Here is a 21363-nt window from a genome sequence, read left to right as displayed (position 1 = left end):
TGGCCTGGCTCTGGCAGCTACTTCAAATTGGTGGAGCCGCATTGGAGCAGGAGCGGCTGGGAGGCTGTTTATCTCCGTGAGGGGCCTCCCTGCTCCCTGCAGCCCAGGGGTTAGGGTGCCCAGAGATCCCGGATTCCCTACCTCTGGATTAAGTGACCCGCCCTGCCCTTTTAAGACTTCCAAAAAGCACCCGCCAAAACAAAACAACGACCACCAAAAAAAAAAAAGAAAAAAAATTTTTAATTAAAAAAAAAAAATTTTTTTTTAATTAAAAAAAAAAAGGTGGTCGCTCGTTTTTCTTTATTCTCCGGTGCCAGCCTCGGGCCACTGCTCACCGGTCTTGCTGCCCTGTTTCCCTAGTATTGGGGTCCCTATCCCTTTAAGACTTCCAAAAAGCGCTCGCCAAAACAAAACAGCAAAAAAGCAAAAAAAAAAAAAAAAGAAAATGGTCGCGCGCTTTTCTTATGTCCTCTGACACCCGGCCTCCAGTGCCCGCTCACTGTTCTTGCTGCCCTGTTTTCCTAGTATCGAGGGCCCTGCACTCTGGCCCGGATGGCTGGGGCTGGGTGTTCGGCAGTCCTGGGCTCCGTCTCCCTCCCGCTCTGCCTATTCTTCTCCCGCCGGGAGCTGGGGGGAGGGGCGCTCGGCTCCCGCGGGGCCGGTGCTTGTATCTTACCCCCTTCGCGAGTTGCTGGGTTCTCTCAGGTGCGGATGTGGTCTGGATATTGTCCTGTGTCCTCTGGTCTTTATTCTAGGAAGGGTTGTCTTTGTTATATTTTCATAGATATATGTTGTTTTGGGAGGAGATTTCCGCTGCTCTACTCACGCCGCCATCTTCCGCCCCTCTGTTTGTAGTTTTAAAGAAGCAACTTATTCTCGAAGGTCAGCTCAAAACTGTGGTTATCTGGATCGTGCCATGGGCTCTGAAAAGAATTCTCAAATAGCAGACAAAAAGTGTTTTGAGTAGTGACAACAAAATCAAAGTAACTATATAGCCTTACAGATGACAAACTTGCAAATCGACATGCCCACTCAGGTAGTTAAGGATGTCCATTCTGGCAACTTAACAAGGGACTTCTTTCATTCTATCCTCATTCTTCCCCAAGAAGGGCATATGCCCAATACAGAATTACAAATGAAGATAAAAAGTCCAACAGGAAAGGCACGTCAGCAGGAAAGCCCATGCCAATGTGGCGTGCCATGGAAGAGGACTTTAAGTCCAAAGGTGGAAACTTAGGATTTGAAGGAACCTCAAGGGAACATCTAGTCGAGGCCTTTGCCTTAGTTAAGCACGAGAACTCTAACTTACATAGAACATTATTCTCTTAAACTAAAAGCAAAGTTCTGCAAATGTAACCTAAATCTTAAGTCATCTATTCCTCTTTGAATACAGAAAGCAATTCTTCTTCATCAAAACAAACCTCATTTTTGTAAGTCATCCTTTAAGACTTCTTTATTCTAAGGTAAAACAATTACAAATCTTTTAAGCCTTCATCTTAGAGCACACTTTGTTCCCCTCTCATCATCTTTGGAAGAATAGCCCTACACTCAGCTGACCAATATGGATTTGTCTCAAATCACACTCCCATATTCCATGGTGCCTGCGATCTTGCTTTCTCCACAGCAGAGGCCAACATCATGAGCAACAGCACATATCCCTGGTGAACTTCAGGAGAGCATGCATGTGGTGTACTCCTCCAGTAAAACTACTAGCGTACTAAATGAACTGTATTTTAATAATAGGCTGAAATAAAATAGGCGGTTACAATTTTAAATTCAGTTTTTCTAAGTTTGATATTAGAAATTAAACATACAATTTGGTATGACAATACATGACATGGTATATGAAATGTATTACGAGAGTATTATAAGTGAGGGGGAAAAGACCTTAATCAATCAAAAGAGAGAAAGAGTTTAATTTTAGTGCTTTCATATCGAGCAAGACAGAACTCAAGAAAATTAAATTGGATCATCTGAACTGCCCACTTTATGGATATGTTTTTGCTCTGACAGAACTCAAGGCATTCAAATTCCAGACACCCAAGGAGAAAAAGATAAGAACGCTCCTAGCATTAATGAACATTGTTCATTATTTCCAGTTAGACTCAATCCACCTTTGTGCTCAAGTTGGTTTCAAGCTCTGGAATATTATATAGATAAATCAGGAAGTTCTAAAATGACATTGAATTTCAGGTTAAGAATCCTTGGTATAGAACGGACAAGAAACTGAAGATAACGAAGCAGCAGATATTGTTCCCATTTCATTCCAAATTAAGAAGATTAACTGTTTGGAAGCACAAACAGGGTCAGAAGCTAAGAGAAGAATGACATAGGCTCCTTGAAAGTAGAAAGTCTCATATTCTAGTAATTTTAGTGATTTATTCTAGCTTCATGTCCTTGGGTAGTTCCCCTATAATTTGAAAAGCCCAGTGTAAAGTGAAAATTCAAGGTCACTTGTTAAAAAATTTTTAAGAATTTCAAGATGTCAACAGCAGAGCATTAAACCCAGTACAGGTCCCTTGTAAAATGTGGGGCCTGTGCAACTGCACAAGTTGTATACTTATGAAGCCAGCCCTGATTGTTATAAATATTCTGAGGACTGTATGTCCCCTTTGAAAATTCAGTGAAAGCTATAGACATGAGCATGCATTCACACACACACCCAACATACCATTTTGTGCACAGTTTTATAGGGTTTGTGGACTCATTTAAGCCCTACCCATGGACTCTAAATTAAGATCAACTAGATTAGATTGATTCTGTGAGACAACAGAAGGCAGAGCTAGGATCCACTGATTTGGGCTTCCTAACAATTAAAGGCTTTCTAAAAATAAAGAGGCTACTTTTCTAGCTGTTTGGTTCTGAAAGTATAATCATCAACTGAACCAACACTGTGTGGTGTGCTCTACAAGGGACTCATACCCCAGTGAAAGACTGGATTAGATAACCTCTCTGGTTCCTCACTATATTAAGACTTTGTGAGTACAATGACAGGAAGCTTCCAGCCCACAGCTCCTCTTTGCCCACCCCATTTTCTGATAGTGTGAATATACTTGGTTTTAGCTGTCTTGGTTTATTTCATTTTCCTTGACAAGCCCCTTACCTTCCTGAATGCGAGGTTTATGTAAATTAACCTGTAACCTATGGGTTGAAATACAATCAACACGATAATTTTATGCAAAGTGATGCAAAGATCCATCCTCTGGCTCCTCAAGAGAGAAAAACCTGATTGTCTTCCCAAATGGGCATTGAAAGCAGCATAAATAATCAAGAATGTGAAAATGATAGACAAAAATCTTAATAAAGAACAAGAAAAAGGACACCACATAAATGCAAGGGGGAGCATCCAAGGAGACTGATGATGCAAGTCCACTCTAATAAAACCCCTGAGAGGTCAGAGGGTATGACTAGCCCCATCTTAAAATTCAGGGAAGAGAAGTACAGAAAGTAAAAATCCTAAGACCACATGAGAAAAGGGAAATGTGACATTTCCCAGGACATGGAGCTGCTCATTCTCTTCCCTGTTCTGGTATGTGTGAGAGGTAAGCCTAACATCCTGAGCTTCAAAATACTAGGATCAGAGTTCAAACCTTCTAAGAGGAAATGGAAAGGCTCTCCTTAGTCTGAAAAAGAACTCCAAAAACAAATATCAGTCTAGCAACAAATTGTCAAAGCCTCTAAGGATGTTTTTGCTTTAACTTCCTGATCATGACATTCACCATAAATGATGTTTCCTGTTCATTTCTCTAATCAGCAGAAGGAGTCGATGAACCACTGCCAGTACCCTCCCTGCCTCTAAGTCACAGACAAGGGAGGAGACGTGATTGAGTTGTCGAAGACCTGAAAGGACCAGCCAGGGGGTTCAAGGTGTAACAGCTCAAGAGCAATGCCGAGAAGGCATTTCTCCTATTTATTGAATAAATGAACTTACAATGAACTCAAATATCCTTATCCAGCCTTGAGTCTAGCCCAAGGTTGCGACGCTTCTCAAGGATACCAAACTGTGTGAAGGTGGCTCCGAGCCATGAGAACTGCTTTGGTTCTCATCACTCAGTCCTTGACTACACATCAACAGAGTGTGTGGGAAAAACAATCAAGTAATGTGTGCTTATACATTTGATTTCTACCTTACTTGAATTATGTATTAACCCCAACAATCCCACTACCACATTTCAGTACCATTCAGGGACTACTCTAGAATTTAAAGGGGCAACTAGAAAAGGAAAGGGCAAAGGTACATGGCTGGGTAGTGGATTTAAATATATATATATGTCCTAAGAGCCCCTTTGTTGTACAGTTTTCATTTTTATGACATTCCAGTTCTAATCAGGTTCTTGGGTGGATTTCTTAAACTCAAAATCAGATTTCAGATATCTGCTCACTAACCGCTCAGTTCCGTAAGAAAATGGAATTGTAGGAATTTACCCTAAGAATGCAGCAGCCCAGTTTGAAAAAGACAGATGCACCCCTATGTTTATCGCAGCACTATTTACAATAGCCAAGAAATGGAAGCAACCTAAGTGTCCATCAGGAGATGAATGGATAAAGAAGATGTGGTACATATACACAATGGAATACTATTCAGTCATAAGAAGAAAACAAATCCTACCATTTGCAACAACGTGGATGGAGCCAAGAGGGTATAAATAAGTCAGGTGGAGAAAGACAAACACCAAATGATTTCACTCATATGTGGAGTATAAGAACAAAGAAAAACTGAAGGAACAAAACAGCAGCAGAATCACAGAACCCAAGAATGGACTAACAGTTACCAAAGGGAAAGGGACTGGGGAAGATGGGTGGGAAGGGAGGGATAAGGGCGGGGAAAAAGAAAGGGGGCATTACGATTAGCATGTATAGTGTTGTCGGCGGGGTACAGGGAGGGCTGTACAACACAGAGAAGACAGGTGGTGATTATACAGCATCTTGCTACGCTGATGGACAGTGACTATACTGGGGTGTGTGGGGGGTACTTGGTGAGGGGGGAAGACTGGTAAACATAGTGTTCTTCATGTAATCATAGATTAATGATAGCAAAAATAAAAAATAAAAAATAAAGAAAATGGAATTGATTCTAAGTAAAAAGCAAGCCAAAATTGGTAACAATAGCTTTGGACAAGGAGTAGTTAGGTGAAACACAAAGGATTTGAGAATGACACCAATGGACTGATAAAATGAAAAGAGGTACAAGAGGTCTATATCAAAGGAGAAATTAGAGAGTGAGTGAGGAAGAGCTCAAAGGGCTGGAACACTGTGCTTTGAACAAAAGTGGGAAGGAAGGCTGAGATGCAGAGGCTCTGTAAAAGGCTAACTTAGATCTGGCTGACATATCACCATGCTGATAAAACCAGGCCCTACTGCTCCCCTGACAATTAGGGGTTTCATTCCTTGATATTGTCATTCCACTGGGACTGCTGGATAACGGGGGAAACACTGTCAAAAATATTTGCAACCCAAGGGTTGTTTGTTGCCAGTTTGCCACTGCTGTTGTCTAATATTTTACAGCAGAAGCATTAGTTTAAATATGGGGGTCCCATGGCCTATATTGCAGAACAGGACTTTGGCTGTTCACTGACACAGCATTTTCTTGAGTCTTTTCCTAATTCCAGGCCACATGGAATTTTCTGTTAAGAAAAATAAAAAGAAAGTAACTGGCCTGTCCTTACCAAGTCTTACTTGCTCTCCCATGCTCTGTCCTTAGCAAGTTCACACATGAATCATAAATATATCAAGTCACTGGGCATAGAGGAGACTGAGCTGAATGAGGTGGTGTTCATGCATTGCAAACTCATTATGAACTATAAAGTCTGTATGATTGTGGGCTCTGCAGATGAGGAAAGAACTGCAGAGAGCTCTGATAGTGCTGGTGAATCCTTGTAGAAACAGCAGACAGTGGGCAGGCCGTGGTGCACTGGTCACAATCCCAAACTGTGAGAGGTGTAATACCTGGTGATGCCAGGTTGCTCAGTGACTTCCTGTCTCAACTTTTCTTCCCTTCAAGTCTGCTAGGATGCCAGCAATTTGTAAGCATTTATTCAGGCATCTAATAAACATGTGTATATCAACTAGTACGGGCAAGGCAGTCTGCTAGGCACAGGGGATGCAAGGAAAAAAATCCTTGCTTTTGAAGAGTTCACAGGTGTGGTGGAAAAGACAGACACACAAATAACTAAATCACGATATGACCAGTTTGAGTAGAGAGATATAAACAAAGCGCTACAGGAGCACAGGAGAGAGACAAAGAATTCTGCTGGGAAGAGTCAGGTGGGCGGGAGCGCTCCAGGGAAAGCTTCACAGAGAAAATGACATTTGAAATGGGTCTTCAAAGATGAGTAAGATTATCAAAAGGCAGAGAAGGTGGGAAGTGACTTACAAATGAAGAAAAGCAGAAAAGTAGGTGCTCAGAGCAGGGAAAGTGAAGTTCTGGGTTTTTGTTTTTGTTTTCAGAATGATGAATATGGCTTGTGTGTGGAGGGGCATGTGGTATTTAATTGCTGAATGAATGAATGAATGAAGGAATAAACAAAGAAGGGTCTACTTGACAACAGATTGTATGCCACAAGGAATTTAAACTTTATCTTGTATGCAGTAGGGGGCCAAAGGATTTTTATTTCATAGGAAAAGGTGTGATCATATCTATAATTAAAAGCAAGCAAACTAGTAAAAACACCATCTGCGAGTATTATGGAAAATGGGTGACAGTGTAGAAGGGACTGGAAGCTGAAGCAGGAAGACCAGGTAGAGGCTTGTTCAGTTTTTAGGAAAGAAAGAATGAAAGACTGAAATAGGTCAGGGGCAGGTAAAATGAAGAGCGCTGGGGTGGATTGGGAAGATATTTTAGAAGTAGAATTAGTACAACTTGGTGATTACCTGATATGGAAAGTTAGGAAACATTTGGAGATCATGCCACATATTTTGGTTCTAAAAGAATGAGAATACCATTTTAACCAAGATACAGTACACAAGAGGAAGGGTGGGATTTGAAGGAAGGAAATTAAAAGTTCAGTCTTCAACAAGTTGAATTCAAACTACCTTTCGGACAACCAAGTGATGATGTCTAGCAGGAAAATAGTGCATGTAACTCAGAAGAGACATAAAACTGGAACTCTGAAGAGACATATGACTGGATTGCTGGATCTAGAGGCCTCAAAAGGTCAGGAGGTCTTATCCCTGGCTGCACATTAGAATCACCTCAAACTTAAAATATACAAAAAGAAAAAAAGAAAAAAAAACCCTACTGATGCCTGGACCTTACTCCAGCGTAAATAAATCAGTATCTCTTGAGGTGAGACTTGTACAGGAGTATCTTTAAAATGCTCCCCAGGTGATTCTAATATGCAGCCACTGTTGAGAAGCACTAACAGTAGAGATTAAACCAAAGGAATAGAAACTTAGAAACACACTGCTTTTAAAAGGGAGAATTCAGGAGAAAATGCTGGCAAAAAACACACAATTTTCTAGGGACAGTCAGAAGAAAATGAAGTAAAGACGGAGATTGAAAAAGAGAAAGAACTGGACAGACCCAGAATAAAGTGGTGTCACTTGACCAAAAGAAGAAGAGACTGCCAAAAAGGAAGGTGTGTCTAACAGCATCACATGTTCAGTAGCGCCCCAACAGACCAGCCTGGATTGGTTTAAAGATGAGCTAGCTTTCGCCTATCACAGAATGAGATCATTCTGAGGAAAGGGTGGAGGGAGATATAGGTCAAGAAAGTTGTGAATCCTTTGGATACTGTTCAGCTTTGGTGACAGCTAGATGCTCCAGATGAAAGCCAGGATTTTAAAAGCAAAGTGTCTGGGGGGAGTGCCAAAGGTACTGTCTGCCAGCCTTATAACTCTTGCCTGCCTTCAGCCTCCAAATACCTAACTAAAGAACTGCTGGACAACTAACTAGAGCTATGCCTCATAGTCACCTTGTTTGGGAAAAATGGAAAGATCCAGAGGTAGTTCTGTGATAATCTAAGCAGGTGGCTTCACAAACTACATAGCCATGGGGGATCGGAGGTGGGGTGCAGAGGGTACTAGGGGTTTGTGTGCAATGATTAGCTCAATCACAGTACAAAACTATAAAAGCTGTTATTTCTTCTCTTGTCTGACTATGAATACCGTCACAGGATTGCTTCAGAGCTATAGAAGGAATGTGCTACAGCGCCACCTGCTGGTACGGCTTAAGACCAGAAACAAGTTCCTTTTCTTTTTTAATCATTATTCCCTGAAGCTGAAGATTGAAGACATAGACGAATTTCATTCAGATTTATAATTTAGAGCAATGCCTTACTCAGTAATTTCTTTCGTCCAAAAGACATATTCAAAATTGAAAATAAAGCTCTGACTGGACCCTTTTACTATACAAATACAATGGATGTAAAGACAAACACTATAAAATCTAGACTAGGATGTCCCACTAACCTAGCCCCTCTCCTTCCAGTCTGAGGTACCTCAAACCACATTTCTGTTCTAGGCTCCCAATATATTTCCTATAATTTCAAAAACTGGATACTCAAGATACCATCTGTCTAGCTACTTGTTTCTATGCAAATACATCTCCTCAACTAGTTGAATCTTACACTATCCTCCAGCCAATCTGGGCTACTTCGTACTTGAAAATAGCCTGTATTTTAGGTATCCATACATTTGCTCCTGCTGTTCCCTCTGCTAAGAATATCACCCCCATCATTGATCCTGCTACTTCCTAGAAGGTCAAATAAATTGTGGTCAAGTTAGTTAGCCACTTTAAGCCTCAGTTTCACCATCTGTAAAATGACACAAGAGTGGGACCTATCTACCTCGGTGCCTTTGTATGAGAAGACAGTGTATATAAAGTATCTGGCATATTGCAGCACTCAATGCATGTTAATGTTTCCCATCCCACATGATTTACTAAATTTTTTCAGGGCCATGAGTACGCCTTAACCATTTTTGATCACCTAAAGGGGCCCAGCACAGGACTTCTTACACAGTCTGCTTGTACGTTTTTTTTTTTTTTAAATAATTATTTTTTATTGAAGGGTAGTTGACGCACAGTATTACATTACATTAGTTTCAAGTGTACAACACAGTGATAAAACATTTATATACATAATTCTAGGTTCCAGCTATCACCCTACCAAGCTGTTACAATATCTTGACTATATTCCTTATGCTATACATTACATCCCGGTTACTTATTTATTTTACCATTGGAAGTCTGTCCTTTTTTTTTTTTTTTTTTTTGTGAGGGCATCTCTCATATTTATTGATCAAATGGTTGTTAACGACAATAAAATTCTGTATAGGGGAGTCAATGCTCAATGCACAATCATTAATCCACCCCAAGCCTAATTTTCGTCAGTCTCCAATCTTCTGAGGCATAACAAACAAGTTCTTACATGTAGGACAAATTCTTACATAATGAATAAGTTACATAGTGAACAGTACAAGGGCAGTCATCACAGAAACTTTCGGTTTTGCTCATGCATTATGAACTCTAAACAGTCAGTTCAAATATGAATACAAATTTGGTTTTTATACTTGATTTATATGTGGATATCACATTTCTCTCTTTATTATTATTATTTTTAATAAAATGCTGAAGTGGTAGGTAGATACAAGATAAAGGTAGAAAACATAGTTTAGTGTTGTAAGAGAGCAAATGTAGATGATCAGGTGTGTGCCTGCAGACAAGGGCAATAAAACATCCACGTATGCAGATTTCTCTCAGAACGGGGGGGTGAGGTTCTAAGCCTCACCTCTGTTGATCCCCAATTTCTCACCTGATGACCCCCCTGCGACTGTGCCTGTCTTAGGTTGTTCCTCCCTTGAGGAATCTTACCCGTCTCTGGCTAACCAGTCATCTTCCGGGGCCATACAGGGAAATGTGAAGTTGGTAAGTGAGAGAGAAGCCTTATTGTTTGAAATGGTTAGCTTTTTACTTCTTTGCATATTTATGCCCTGTGGCTTCTATGCCCAGCATTTGTCTTGAGGTATCTTTACCACTTGGAAGAATTATGATACTCGGTAAATTTCATATGAGGCACGAATTCTATTTAAGGGTTGTAATTAGGAAGGAAGAAGAAAAGCTATAGAAGTAGCAGGCGGAAGAAAACATGGGAAGATTGATTATTTCTTTGACATATCTTCTTGTAGAGTACTTCAGCATATATAGGTTTTAAGCTACTACTTAAATTGCACACACACATTAACATAATAGGAGTATAGTTACATAACCAAAGCATCTCTGTAATTACCAGCCATCTCCAGTGAAACCAAGAAAACCAGTTAGGCACCTTAGGCATTTGTGAAAACTTATCTATGATATGGTGGATATTGTCCAACTGAACTTGAACAGTCTGAGAGAAATCAGACAAATTAAAACAACCCATTCCTGGGGACTGTTCACATGCCATATGTTCTTTTAACAGTAAATAGTCTGTAGTTGTAAGACTTTGGAGCGCTACAATTTGCACTTCTCCAAATTCTTGGTTGAGTTCCAACAGTATAGATCCAGTCAAATTTGTTGTTTTACTGTATGCACAGGCCAGCTTAGATATCTCCTTCCTCATTCCCATGGCAAGTCCAGGAACTGGTGGGATGAGTGCATCTACAGCTGTAGCAGTGCGTGGATCTTTGTTGGGGTTTTTTGATGATCATCTTCGGGCATGAGTCTTCCAGAGAGTGCAGATGTTGGAAGTTCTTTTTCATATCGTATCTTAGTTCATTTTCGGGGTAGCCCAATTAGGCTTTGATCCTCTGTATAAACACAAACAGACCCTTTGCCTACACTTTTATATGCCCTTTATACCCTTGTGTAGAACTCGTTGGAGGTTACCACACAGGAACTGCCCTTTTTTTTTGCTTTGTTTTTGGTATCACTAAGCTACACTTACATGACGAATATTATGTATACTAGGCTCTCCCCTGTACCAGGTCTCCCCTATAAACCCCTTTACAGTCACTGTCCATCAGCATAGCAAAATGTTGTAGAATCACTACTTGCCTTCTCTGTGTTGTACAGCCCTCCCTTTTCTCCTACCCCCCCATGCATGTTAATCTTAATACCCCCCTACTTCTCCCCCCCTTATCCCTCCCTACCCACCCATCCTCCCCAGTCCCTTTCCCTTTGGTACCTGTTAGTCCATTCTTGAGTTCTGTGATTCTGCTGCTGTTTTGTTCCTTCAGTTTTTCCTTTGTTCTTATATTCCACAGATAAGTGAAATCATTTGGTATTTCTCTTTCTCCGCTTGGCTTGTTTCACTGAGCATAATACCCTCCAGCTCCATCCATGTTGCTGCAAATGATTGGATTTGCCCTTTTCTTATGGCTGAGTCGTATTCCATTGTGTATATGTACCACATCTTCTTTATCCATTCATCTATCGATGGACATTTAGGTTGCTTCCAATTCTTGGCTATTGTAAATAGTGCTGCAATAAACATAGGGGTGCATCTGTCTTTCTCAAACTTGATTGCTGCGTTCTTAGGGTAAATTCCTAGGAGTGGAATTCCTGGGTCAAATGGTAAGTCTGTTTTGAGCATTTTGATGTACCTCCATACTGCTTTCCACAATGGTTGAACTAACTTACATTCCCGCCAGCAGTGTAGGAGGGTTCCCCTTTCTCCACAGCCTCGCCAACATTTGTTGTTGTTTGTCTTTTGGATGGCAGCCATCCTTACTGGTGTGAGGTGATACCTCATTGTAGTTTTAATTTGCATTTCTCTGATAATTAGCGATGTGGAGCATCTTTTCATGTGTCTGTTGGCCATCTGTATTTCTTTTTTGGAGAACTGTCTGTTCAGTTCCTCTGCCCATTTTTTAATTGGGTTATTTGTTTTTTGTTTGTTGAGGCGTGTGAGCTCCTTATATATTCTGGACGTCAAGCCTTTATTGGATGTGTCATTTTCAAATATATTCTCCCATACTGTAGGGATCCTTCTTGTTCTGTTGATGGTGTCTTTTGCTGTACAGAAGCTTTTCAGCTTAATATAGTCCCACTTACTCATTTTTGCTGTTGTTTTCCTTGCCCGGGGAGATATGTTCAAGAAGAGGTCACTCATGTTTATGTCTAAGAGGTTTTTGCCTATGTTTTCTTCCAAGAGTTTAATGGTTTCATGGCTTACATTCCGGTCTTTGATCCATTTTGAGTTTACTTTTGTATATGGGGTTAGACAATGGTCCAGTTTCATTCTCCTACATGTAGCTGTCCAGTTTTGCCAGCACCACCTGTTGAAGAGACTGTCATTTCGCCATTGTATGTCCATGGCTCCTTTATCAAATATTAATTGACCATATATGTCTGGGTTAATGTCTGGATTCTCTAGTCTGTTCCATTGGTCTGTGGCTCTGCTCTTGTGCCAGTACCAAATTGTCTTGATTACTATGGCTTTATAGTAGAGCTTGAAGTTGTGGAGTGAGATCCCCCCTACTTTATTCTTCTTTCTCAGGATTGCTTTGGCTATTCGGGGTCTTTGGTGTTTCCATATGAATTTTTGAATTATTTGTTCCAGTTCATTGAAGAATGTTGCTGGTAGTTTCATAGGGATTGCATCAAATCTGTATATTGCTTTGGGCAGGATGGCCATTTTGACGATATTAATTCTTCCTAGCCACGAGCATGGGATGAGTTTCCATCTGTTAGTGTCCCCTTTAATTTCTCTTAAGAGTGACTTGTAGTTTTCAGAGTATAAGTCTTTCACTTCTTTGGTTAGGTTTATTCCTAGGTATTTTATTTTTTTTTTGATGCAATTGTGAATGGAGTTGTTTTCGTGATTTCTCTTTCTGTTGGTTCATTGTTAGTATATAGGAAAGCCACAGATTTCTGTGTGTTGATTTTGTATCCTGCAACTTTGCTGTATTCCGATATCAGTTCTAGTAGTTTTGGGGTGGAGTCTTTAGGGTTTTTTATGTACAGTATCATGTCATCTGCAAATAGTGACAGTTTAACTTCTTCTTTACCAATCTGGATTCCTTGTATTTCTTTATTTTGTCTGATTGCCATGGCTAGGACCTCCAGTACTATGTGAAATAACAGTGGAGAGAGTGGGCATCCCTGTCTAGTTCCCGATCTCAGAGGAAATGCTTTCAGCTTCTCGCTGTTCAATATAATGTTGGCTGTGGGTTTATCATAGATGGCCTTTATTATGTTGAGGTACTTGCCCTCTATTCCCATTTTGCTGAGAGTTTTTAACATGAATGGATGTTGAACTTTGTCAAATGCTTTTTCAGCATCTATGGAGATGATCATGTGGTTTTTGTCTTTCTTTTTGTTGATGTGGTGGATGATGTTGATGGACTTTCGAATGTTGTACCATCCTTGCATCCCTGGGATGAATCCCACTTGGTCATTTTGTATGATCCTTTTGATGTATTTTTGAATTCGGTTTGCTAATATTTTGTTGAGTATTTTTGCATCTACGTTCATCAGGGATATTGGTCTGTAGTTTTCTTTTTTGGTGGGATCTTTGCCTGGTTTTGGTATTAGGGTGATGTTGGCTTCATAGAATGATTTTGGGAGTATCCCCTCCTCCTCTATTTTTTGGAAAACTTTAAGGAGAATGGGTATTATGTCTTCCCTGTATGTCTGATAAAATTCCGAGGTAAATCCATCTGGCCCGGGGGTTTTGTTCTTTGGTAGTTTTTTGATTACCGCTTCAATTTCGTTGCTGTTAATTGGTCTGTTTAGATTTTCTGTTTCTTCCTGGGTCAATCTTGGAAGGTTATATTTTTCTAGGAAGTTGTCCATTTCTCCTAGGTTTCCCAGCTTGTTAGCATATAGGTTTTCATAGTATTCTCCAATAATTCTTTGCATTTCCGTGGGGTCCGTCGTGATTTTTCCTTTCTCGTTTCTGATACTGTTGATTTGTGTTGACTCTCTTTTCTTCTTAATAAGTCTGGCTAGAGGCTTATCTACTTTGTTTATTTTCTCGAAGAACCAGCTCTTGGTTTCATTGATTTTTGCTATTGTTTTATTCTTCTCAATTTTATTTATTTCTTCTCTGATCTTTATTATGTCCCTCCTTCTGCTGACCTTAGGCCTCATCTGTTCTTCTTTTTCCAATTTCGATAATTGTGACATTAGACCATTCATTTGGGATTGCTCTTCCTTTTTTAAATATGCTTGGATTGCTATATACTTTCCTCTTAAGACTGCTTTTGCTGTGTCCCACAGAAGTTGGGGCTTAGTGTTGTTGTTGTCATTTGTTTCCATATATTGCTGGATCTCCATTTTGATTTGGTCATTGATCCATTGATTATTTAGGAGCGTGTTGTTAAGCCTCCATGTGTTTGTGAGCCTCTTTGCTTTCTTTGTACAGTTTATTTCTAGTTTTATGCCTTTGTGGTCTGAAAAGTTGGTTGGTAGGATTTCAATCTTTTGGAATTTTCTGAGGCTCTTTTTGTGGCCTAGTATGTGGTCTATTCTGGAGAATGTTCCATGTGCACTTGAGAAGAATGTATATCCCGCTGCTTTTGGATGTAGAGTTCTATAGATGTCTATTAGGTCCATCTGCTCTACTGTGTTGTTCAGTGCTTCCGTGTCCTTACTTATTTTCTGCCCAGTGGATCTATCCTTTGGGGTGAGTGGTGTGTTGAAGTCTCCTAGAATGAATGCATTGCAGTCTATATCCCCCTTTAGTTCTGTTAGTATTTGTTTCACATATGCTGGTGCTCCTGTGTTGGGTGCATACATATTTAGAATGGTTATATCCTCTTGTTTGACTGAGCCCTTTATCATTATGTAGTGTCCTTCTTTATCTCTTGTTACTTTCTTTGTTTTGAAGTCTGTTTTGTCTGATATTAGTACTGCAACCCCTGCTTTCTTCTCACTGTTGTTTGCTTGAAATATGTTTTTCCATCCCTTGACTTTTAGTCTGTACATGTCTTTGGGTTTGAGGTGAGTTTCTTGTAAGCAGCATATAGATGGGTCTTGCTTTTTTATCCATTCTGTTACTCTGTGTCTTTTGATTGGTGCATTCAACCCATTAACATTTAGGGTGACTATTGAAAGATATGTACTTATTGCCATTGCAGGCTTTAAATTCGTGGTTACCAAAGGTTCAAGGTTAGCCTCTTTAGTATCTTACTGCCTAACTCAGCTCGCTTATTGAGCTGTTATATACACTGTCTGGAGATTCTTTTCTTCTCTCCCTTCTTGTTCCTCCTCCTCGATTCTTCATATGTTGGGTGTTTTGTGCTGTGCTCTTTCTAGGAGTGCTCCCATCTAGAGCAGTCCCTGTAAGATGTTCTGTAGAGGTGGTTTGTGGAAAGCAAATTCCCTCAGCTTTTGTTTGTCTGGGAATTGTTTAATCCCACCGTCATATTTGAATGATAGTCGTGCTGGATACAGTATCCTTGGTTCAAGGCCCTTCTGTTTTATTGTATTAAATATATCATGCCATTCTCTTCTGGCTTGTAGGGTTTCTGTTGAGAAATCTGACGTTAGCCTGATGGGTTTCCCTTTATAGGTGACCTTTTTCTCTCTAGCTGCCTTTAACACTCTTTCCTTGTCCTTGATCTTTGCCATTTTAATTATTATGTGTCTTGGTGTTGCCCTTCTTGGATCCTTTCTGTTGGGGGTTCTGTGTATTTCCGTGGTCTGTTTGATTACTTCCTCCCCCAGTGTGGGGAAGTTTTCAGCAATTATTTCTTCTAAGATACTTTCCATCTCTTTTCCACTCTCTTCTTTTTCTGGTACCCCTATAATACGGATATTGTTCCTTTTGGATTGGTCACACAGTTCTCTTAAGATTGTTTCATTCCTGGAGATCCTTTTGTCTCTCTCTATGTCAGCTTCTATGCGTTCCTGTTCTCTGATTTCAATTCCATCAATGGCCTCTTGCATTCTATCCATTCTGCTTATAAACCCTTCCAGAGTTTGTTTCATTTCTGCGATCTCCTTCCTGGCATCTGTGATCTCCTTCCGGACTTCATCCCATTTCTCTTGCGTATTTCTCTGCATCTCTGTCAGCATGTTTATGATTCTTATTTTGAATTCCTTTTCAGGAAGACTGGTTAGGTCTGTCTCCTTCTCTGGTGTTGTCTCTGTGATTTTGTCTGCCTGTAGCTTTGCCTTTTCATGGTGATAGGAACAGTCTGCAGAACTGGGACGAGTGACGGCTGGAAGGACTTCCTTTCTTGTTGGTTTGTGGCCCTCCTCTCCTGGGAGAACAGCGACCTCTAGTGGCTTGTGCTGCGCAGCTGCGCGCAGACAGGGTTTCTGCTTCCTGCCCGGCTGCTATGGAGTTTATCTCCGCTGTTGCTGTGGGCGTGGCCTGGCTCGGGCAGCTACTCCAAAATGGTGGAGTCGCGTTGGAGCAGGAGCTGCTGGGAGGCTATTTATCTCCGTAAGGGGCCTCCCTGCTCCCTGCAGCCCAGGGGTTAGGGTGCCCAGAGATCCCGGATTCCCTACCTCTGGATTAAGTGACCCGCCCTGCCCCTTTAAGACTTCCAAAAAGCACCCGCCAAAACAAAACAATGACCACCAACAAAAAAAAGAAAAAAAAAGTTTTTAATTAAAAAAAAAAAAAAAAGGTGGTCGTTCGTTTTTCTTTATTCTCCGGTGCCAGCCTCAGGCCCCTGCTCACCGGTCTTTCTGCCCTGTTTCCCTAGTATTGGGGTCCCTATCCCTTTAAGGCTTCCAAAAAGCGCTCGCCAAAACAAAACAGCAAAAAAGCAAAAAAAAATGGTCGCGCGCTTTTCTTATGTCCTCTGTCGCCCAGCCTCCAGTGCCTGCTCACTGTTCTTGCTGCCCTGTTTTCCTAGTATTGAGCGCCCTGCACTCTGGCCCGGATGGCTGGGGCTGGGTTTTCGGCAGTCCTGGGCTCCGTCTCCCTCCCGCTCTGCCTGCTCTTCTCCCGCCGGGAGCTGGGGGGAGGGGCGCTCGGCTCCCGCGGGGCCGGGGCTTGTATCTTACCCCCTTCGCGAGGCGCTGGGTTCTCTCAGGTGTGGATGTGGTCTGGATATTGTCCTGTGTCCTCTGGTCTTTATTCTAGGAAGGGTTGTCTTTGTTATATTTTCATAGATATATGTTGTTTTGGGAGGAGATTTCCGCTGCTCTACTCACGCCGCCATCTTCCGCCCCCCTCTCACTGTTCTTTTATTAATCTGGTAGTGGTCACTCTGGAATGATAAGCCTTTGGCCTGCATGCCCTGTGCATGTTCAGCCCAATCTTTAGCCAGGGACTCATAGGGAACCCCCATAAAGATATCATGGGCTCCCCTCTATAAAGATGCTTCTTTTCCTGAAGGTTCCAGCAATTTTAGCTGCCCAGATCTCTGTAGCTTCATCTCAGCAAGACAGCCAGGCTCTGTTAGGACTCCCATTTCACTGTGCCATGGTTGGCAAATTGTCCCCAGGCGGAGAGCCAGGTTGACCGTGGGTCTCAGTGTGTGGGTTTCCCTTTTCTCTGAGAGCTCAGTCTTGCACTGCCTGAAAAGAGTTGCTTCACATATTTTGCCCACTTTTATCATTGTTTTATGTGGGAGAGCTTGTCTAGTTCCAGCTGGTTCATTGTAGCCTGAGGTGGAAGTTTTCCTGTTGCCTTTTGATACCCCATCATTGTTCCAATACTTCCTTGCTTTCTGTCATAAAGACAGATTACCTTCAGACTTTCTGTGTCCCAGCACTGTGATTAGCCACTTTTTCCTGATTCCTTTCTGTGGAAAATACTATTTAGAAACACTTGTGAAAATTGCAATTGAATTCTGATATTTCCAAATTCAAATCCAACATAACAAGGTTATTCTTCACCTTTACCCATTCCATATTTTATCACCTTTTCCCAGTGGAAACTTTATTCACATCAACGTGAATATATTTATTTTATCCTATAATCCTTACAAAATAGTTTCAGAAATTCTACAACAAAACTACTGCCAACAACAAACCGAAATGAAGTAGAAGACATTTTACAATTCTTTTTTGTCCTTAGAATTCATCCTACTAAATCTATGTAGTCAATGTGTTGTATTAAAAATTACTTGAATTAATTGATTTTCTTTATGCCTATGTTATTAATTCAGTATATAAATAAGTTAATTCTTATACTCAATTTGCTTTTTTCTCAATTTTGAATAAATTGTATTTTTGAATATGTAAAACATTTATATCATTGAAAATTAAAAATTACAGAAAAAGGAATAAATCAAAGCAATCTCATTGCCATACCTATTTATTCTACCTGATCTCACAAATGGACTATGTATAATCAGTTTCTTTAGTTTCTAGTATTTCCTTCCTTTTTTCTCCCCACAAATCAATGTATGATTTTTTAAATCCTTGTTTTATACTTAAAATGTAGCAAAATGTAGAACTACCTATTTGATTTTTTGCTCCTTGTTTTTTTTTTCACTTAGTGTATCTTAGAAATCAAGTAGTGGGATTGTTCTAATTTTTTTTATTATGATAGTGTATTATGCTTAATGAAAGTTCAAACTATATTAAAATAGAAAACTCTTATATAATTTCATTTCCAGAGATAATTCATCACTATATTTCATATAGATTCTTCCAGGTAGTTTCTTTGGATATGTATGTATGTGGATGATGTCTGTAGTCTAAATCGTGTATTTTTGAAACCTAGAATCATACTACATATACTAATCTCCGACTTGATTTGTCATTTAACATACATTTATATCTATAACCCCTAACCCTTTGGCAATACAGATCTAACTCAAACTTTTAAATACTATGCAGTTTTCCATTGTGTGGATTATTATGAATATAAACCTGTGCTCCATTTATGGAGGTTAGGGTTTTATCTTTAGGTTTCTGCTATGTCAAAACAATTCTGCAAGGGTTACCCTATTACTTCAATCTTAGTGCAGTAGAAGAGCAAATGTATTTTAGGCTATATCCCTACAAGTGGAATATTGGATAAAATTTTTATTTTAATTTTTGAAAGATGCTGACAAACTTCCCACCAATATCACTGTACCAAACCCATATCTCCATCAACAGAATAAGGGAGTTTCTCTCTCACTACACGTTTGCTAACTGTATATTGTCCATTAAAGAATTTTTGCCTATCTAAGTCCAAGTGAAAACCATCTCATTCTTCATGAAAATCCCCGTGTTGGCTATGATGAGAATGTTCCTTGGATTCAAAGAACCTTAGAAGTGTGTGTGTGTGTGTGTGTGTGTGTGTGTGTGTGTGTGTGTGTGAAGGGGGAGGGAGAGAGGGAGATTAAAATCAACAGGAAAGCAATCCATACTTGGAGTTCTTTGGCCAGTCCATTAAGTTGGGTAACAAAGGATGGCAGAGTAAGAGGAGAGAATGTGAGTTAAGACCTAAGTTCATTATTTTGGTTGCCATACACCACCAGCAGCGTCTGATATAATTGAAATATTGAAGTCCTTTATGACCCTGGGCCTCTTTAAATGAAAATGTATGGCTAATTAAGGTAATTAAAATATTAAATAAATTTTAAAGTTGGAAAGCCTGAAAATATTCCATGTGGGGATCTTGTCCAGCTCTGTAGCATCATCCAAATACAGAAGTTACCAAGCTTGGTGTTATGTTGGATTTGTTACTGTCCATAGGCAGAAGGATGAGAAAGAAGTAAGAATAAATTGATCATTCTATTAATTTTGATGTTGGGATTTAGCCCATTCATAAGAGCAGCCAAGAACTGTAGTGAATGGGCTCATTTCTGCTCTTGTTTTGGAATGAAAGGATATTGTATCTGCCAGACAGAATGAAGAGAAGCTTTAAATGCCCATCATTTCTGCTGGGTTAGTTTCTGTCATAAGCCAACTCATGTAGGCATGCCAGGCTAAAACGCATCCCTTGTGGCTCTGTTGACTCTACAGGCATAACTTGCCCTAAAGGAAGTACGTGCTCTGCAAAAAGTACGCCATTACTGCTTATTGTAGTTTGGTCCCTAGGGAAAGCTGGCATCCAGAGATTTCTTAAAATATGCATGACACCCTTAGTCCATTAGAAGAATACTGAATATGCAGATTTAAACTTTTGTTCATATTCTGATTCTTGCCCTATTTTTGCTTTCATATATTTATCTGAAACTATCATAGAGAAGCAAGATGCTTTGTGAGGATTGCACCAGAACTGTTTGGTCTAAAAGAAATGCCTTGACACTCCTAGGAATTTACCCTCAGAATGCAGCAGCCCAGTTTGAAAAAGACATATGCACCCCTATGTTTATCGCGGCAGTATTTACAATAGCCAAGAAATGGAAGCAACCTAAGTGTCCATCAGTAGATGAATGGATAAAGAAGATGTGGTACATAGACAGAATGGAATATTATTCAGCCATAAGGAGAAAGCAAATCCTTCCATTTGCAACAACATGGATGGAGCTAGAGGGTATTATGTTCAGTGAAATGAGCCAGGCAGAGAAAGACAAGTATCAAATGATTTCACTCATCTGTGGAGTATAACAACAAAGCAAAAACTGAAGGAACAAAACAGCAGCAGACTCACAGAACCCAAGAATGGACTATGGACTAACAGTTACCAAAGGGAAGGGGACTGGGGAGGGTGGGTGGGAGGGGAGGGATTGGGGGGAAAATGGGGCATTGCTATTAGCGCACATAATGTGGGGGGGGGGCACGGGAAAGGCAGTATATATAGAGAAAACAGGTAGTGATTCTATAGCATCTTGCTACACTGATGGACAGTGACTGTGGTGGGGTGTGGGGAGGGGACTTGATAATGGGGGAAGTCTACTAACCATAATGTTCAAGTAATTGTACATTAATGATATCAAAATAAAAATTTTTTTTTAAATACCTTGAAATTCAATGACCTTCCCTCAGGCGAAGAAGAGTTAGGCTGCTTCTCTCCACAGGGTTGATTTAGGAGAGCTGTACTGTAAGTGTGCTCTTCCTAAATGGCTACAGACAAAAAGCACATGGTTTTAAATGGCACCCATTAAACCCTTGAGATGAATGACATATATTTGTCATCAGTGCTTTGTGGAGAAATGAGATAGTAGTTACCTACAAGAAAATTCTGATAAGGAATGTCACAGAAGCAGGCACTTTATTAAATTCATCAAACGTACAAGCAGAGAGGGGCGGAAGATGGCGGCGTGAGTAGAGCAGCGGAAATCTCCTCCCAAAACAACATATATCTATGAAAATATAACAAAGACAACCCTTCCTAGAATAAAGACCAGAGGACACAGGACAATATCCAGACCACATCCACACCTGAGAGAACCCAGCGCCTCGCGAAGGGGGTAAGATACAAGCCCCGGCCCCGCGGGAGCCGAGCGCCCCTCCCCCCAGCTCCCGGCGGGAGAAGAGCAGGCAGAGCGGGAGGGAGACGGAGCCCAGGGCTGCCGAACACCCAGCCCCAGCCATCCGGGCCAGAGTGTAGGGACCTCAATACTGGGAAAACAGGGCAGCAAGAACAGTGAGCAGGC

The sequence above is a fragment of the Manis pentadactyla genome, chromosome X, assembly GCF_030020395.1.
Source record: "Manis pentadactyla isolate mManPen7 chromosome X, mManPen7.hap1, whole genome shotgun sequence".
Lineage (NCBI taxonomy): Eukaryota > Metazoa > Chordata > Mammalia > Pholidota > Manidae > Manis > Manis pentadactyla.
This window is presented reverse-complemented; position numbering follows the sequence as displayed.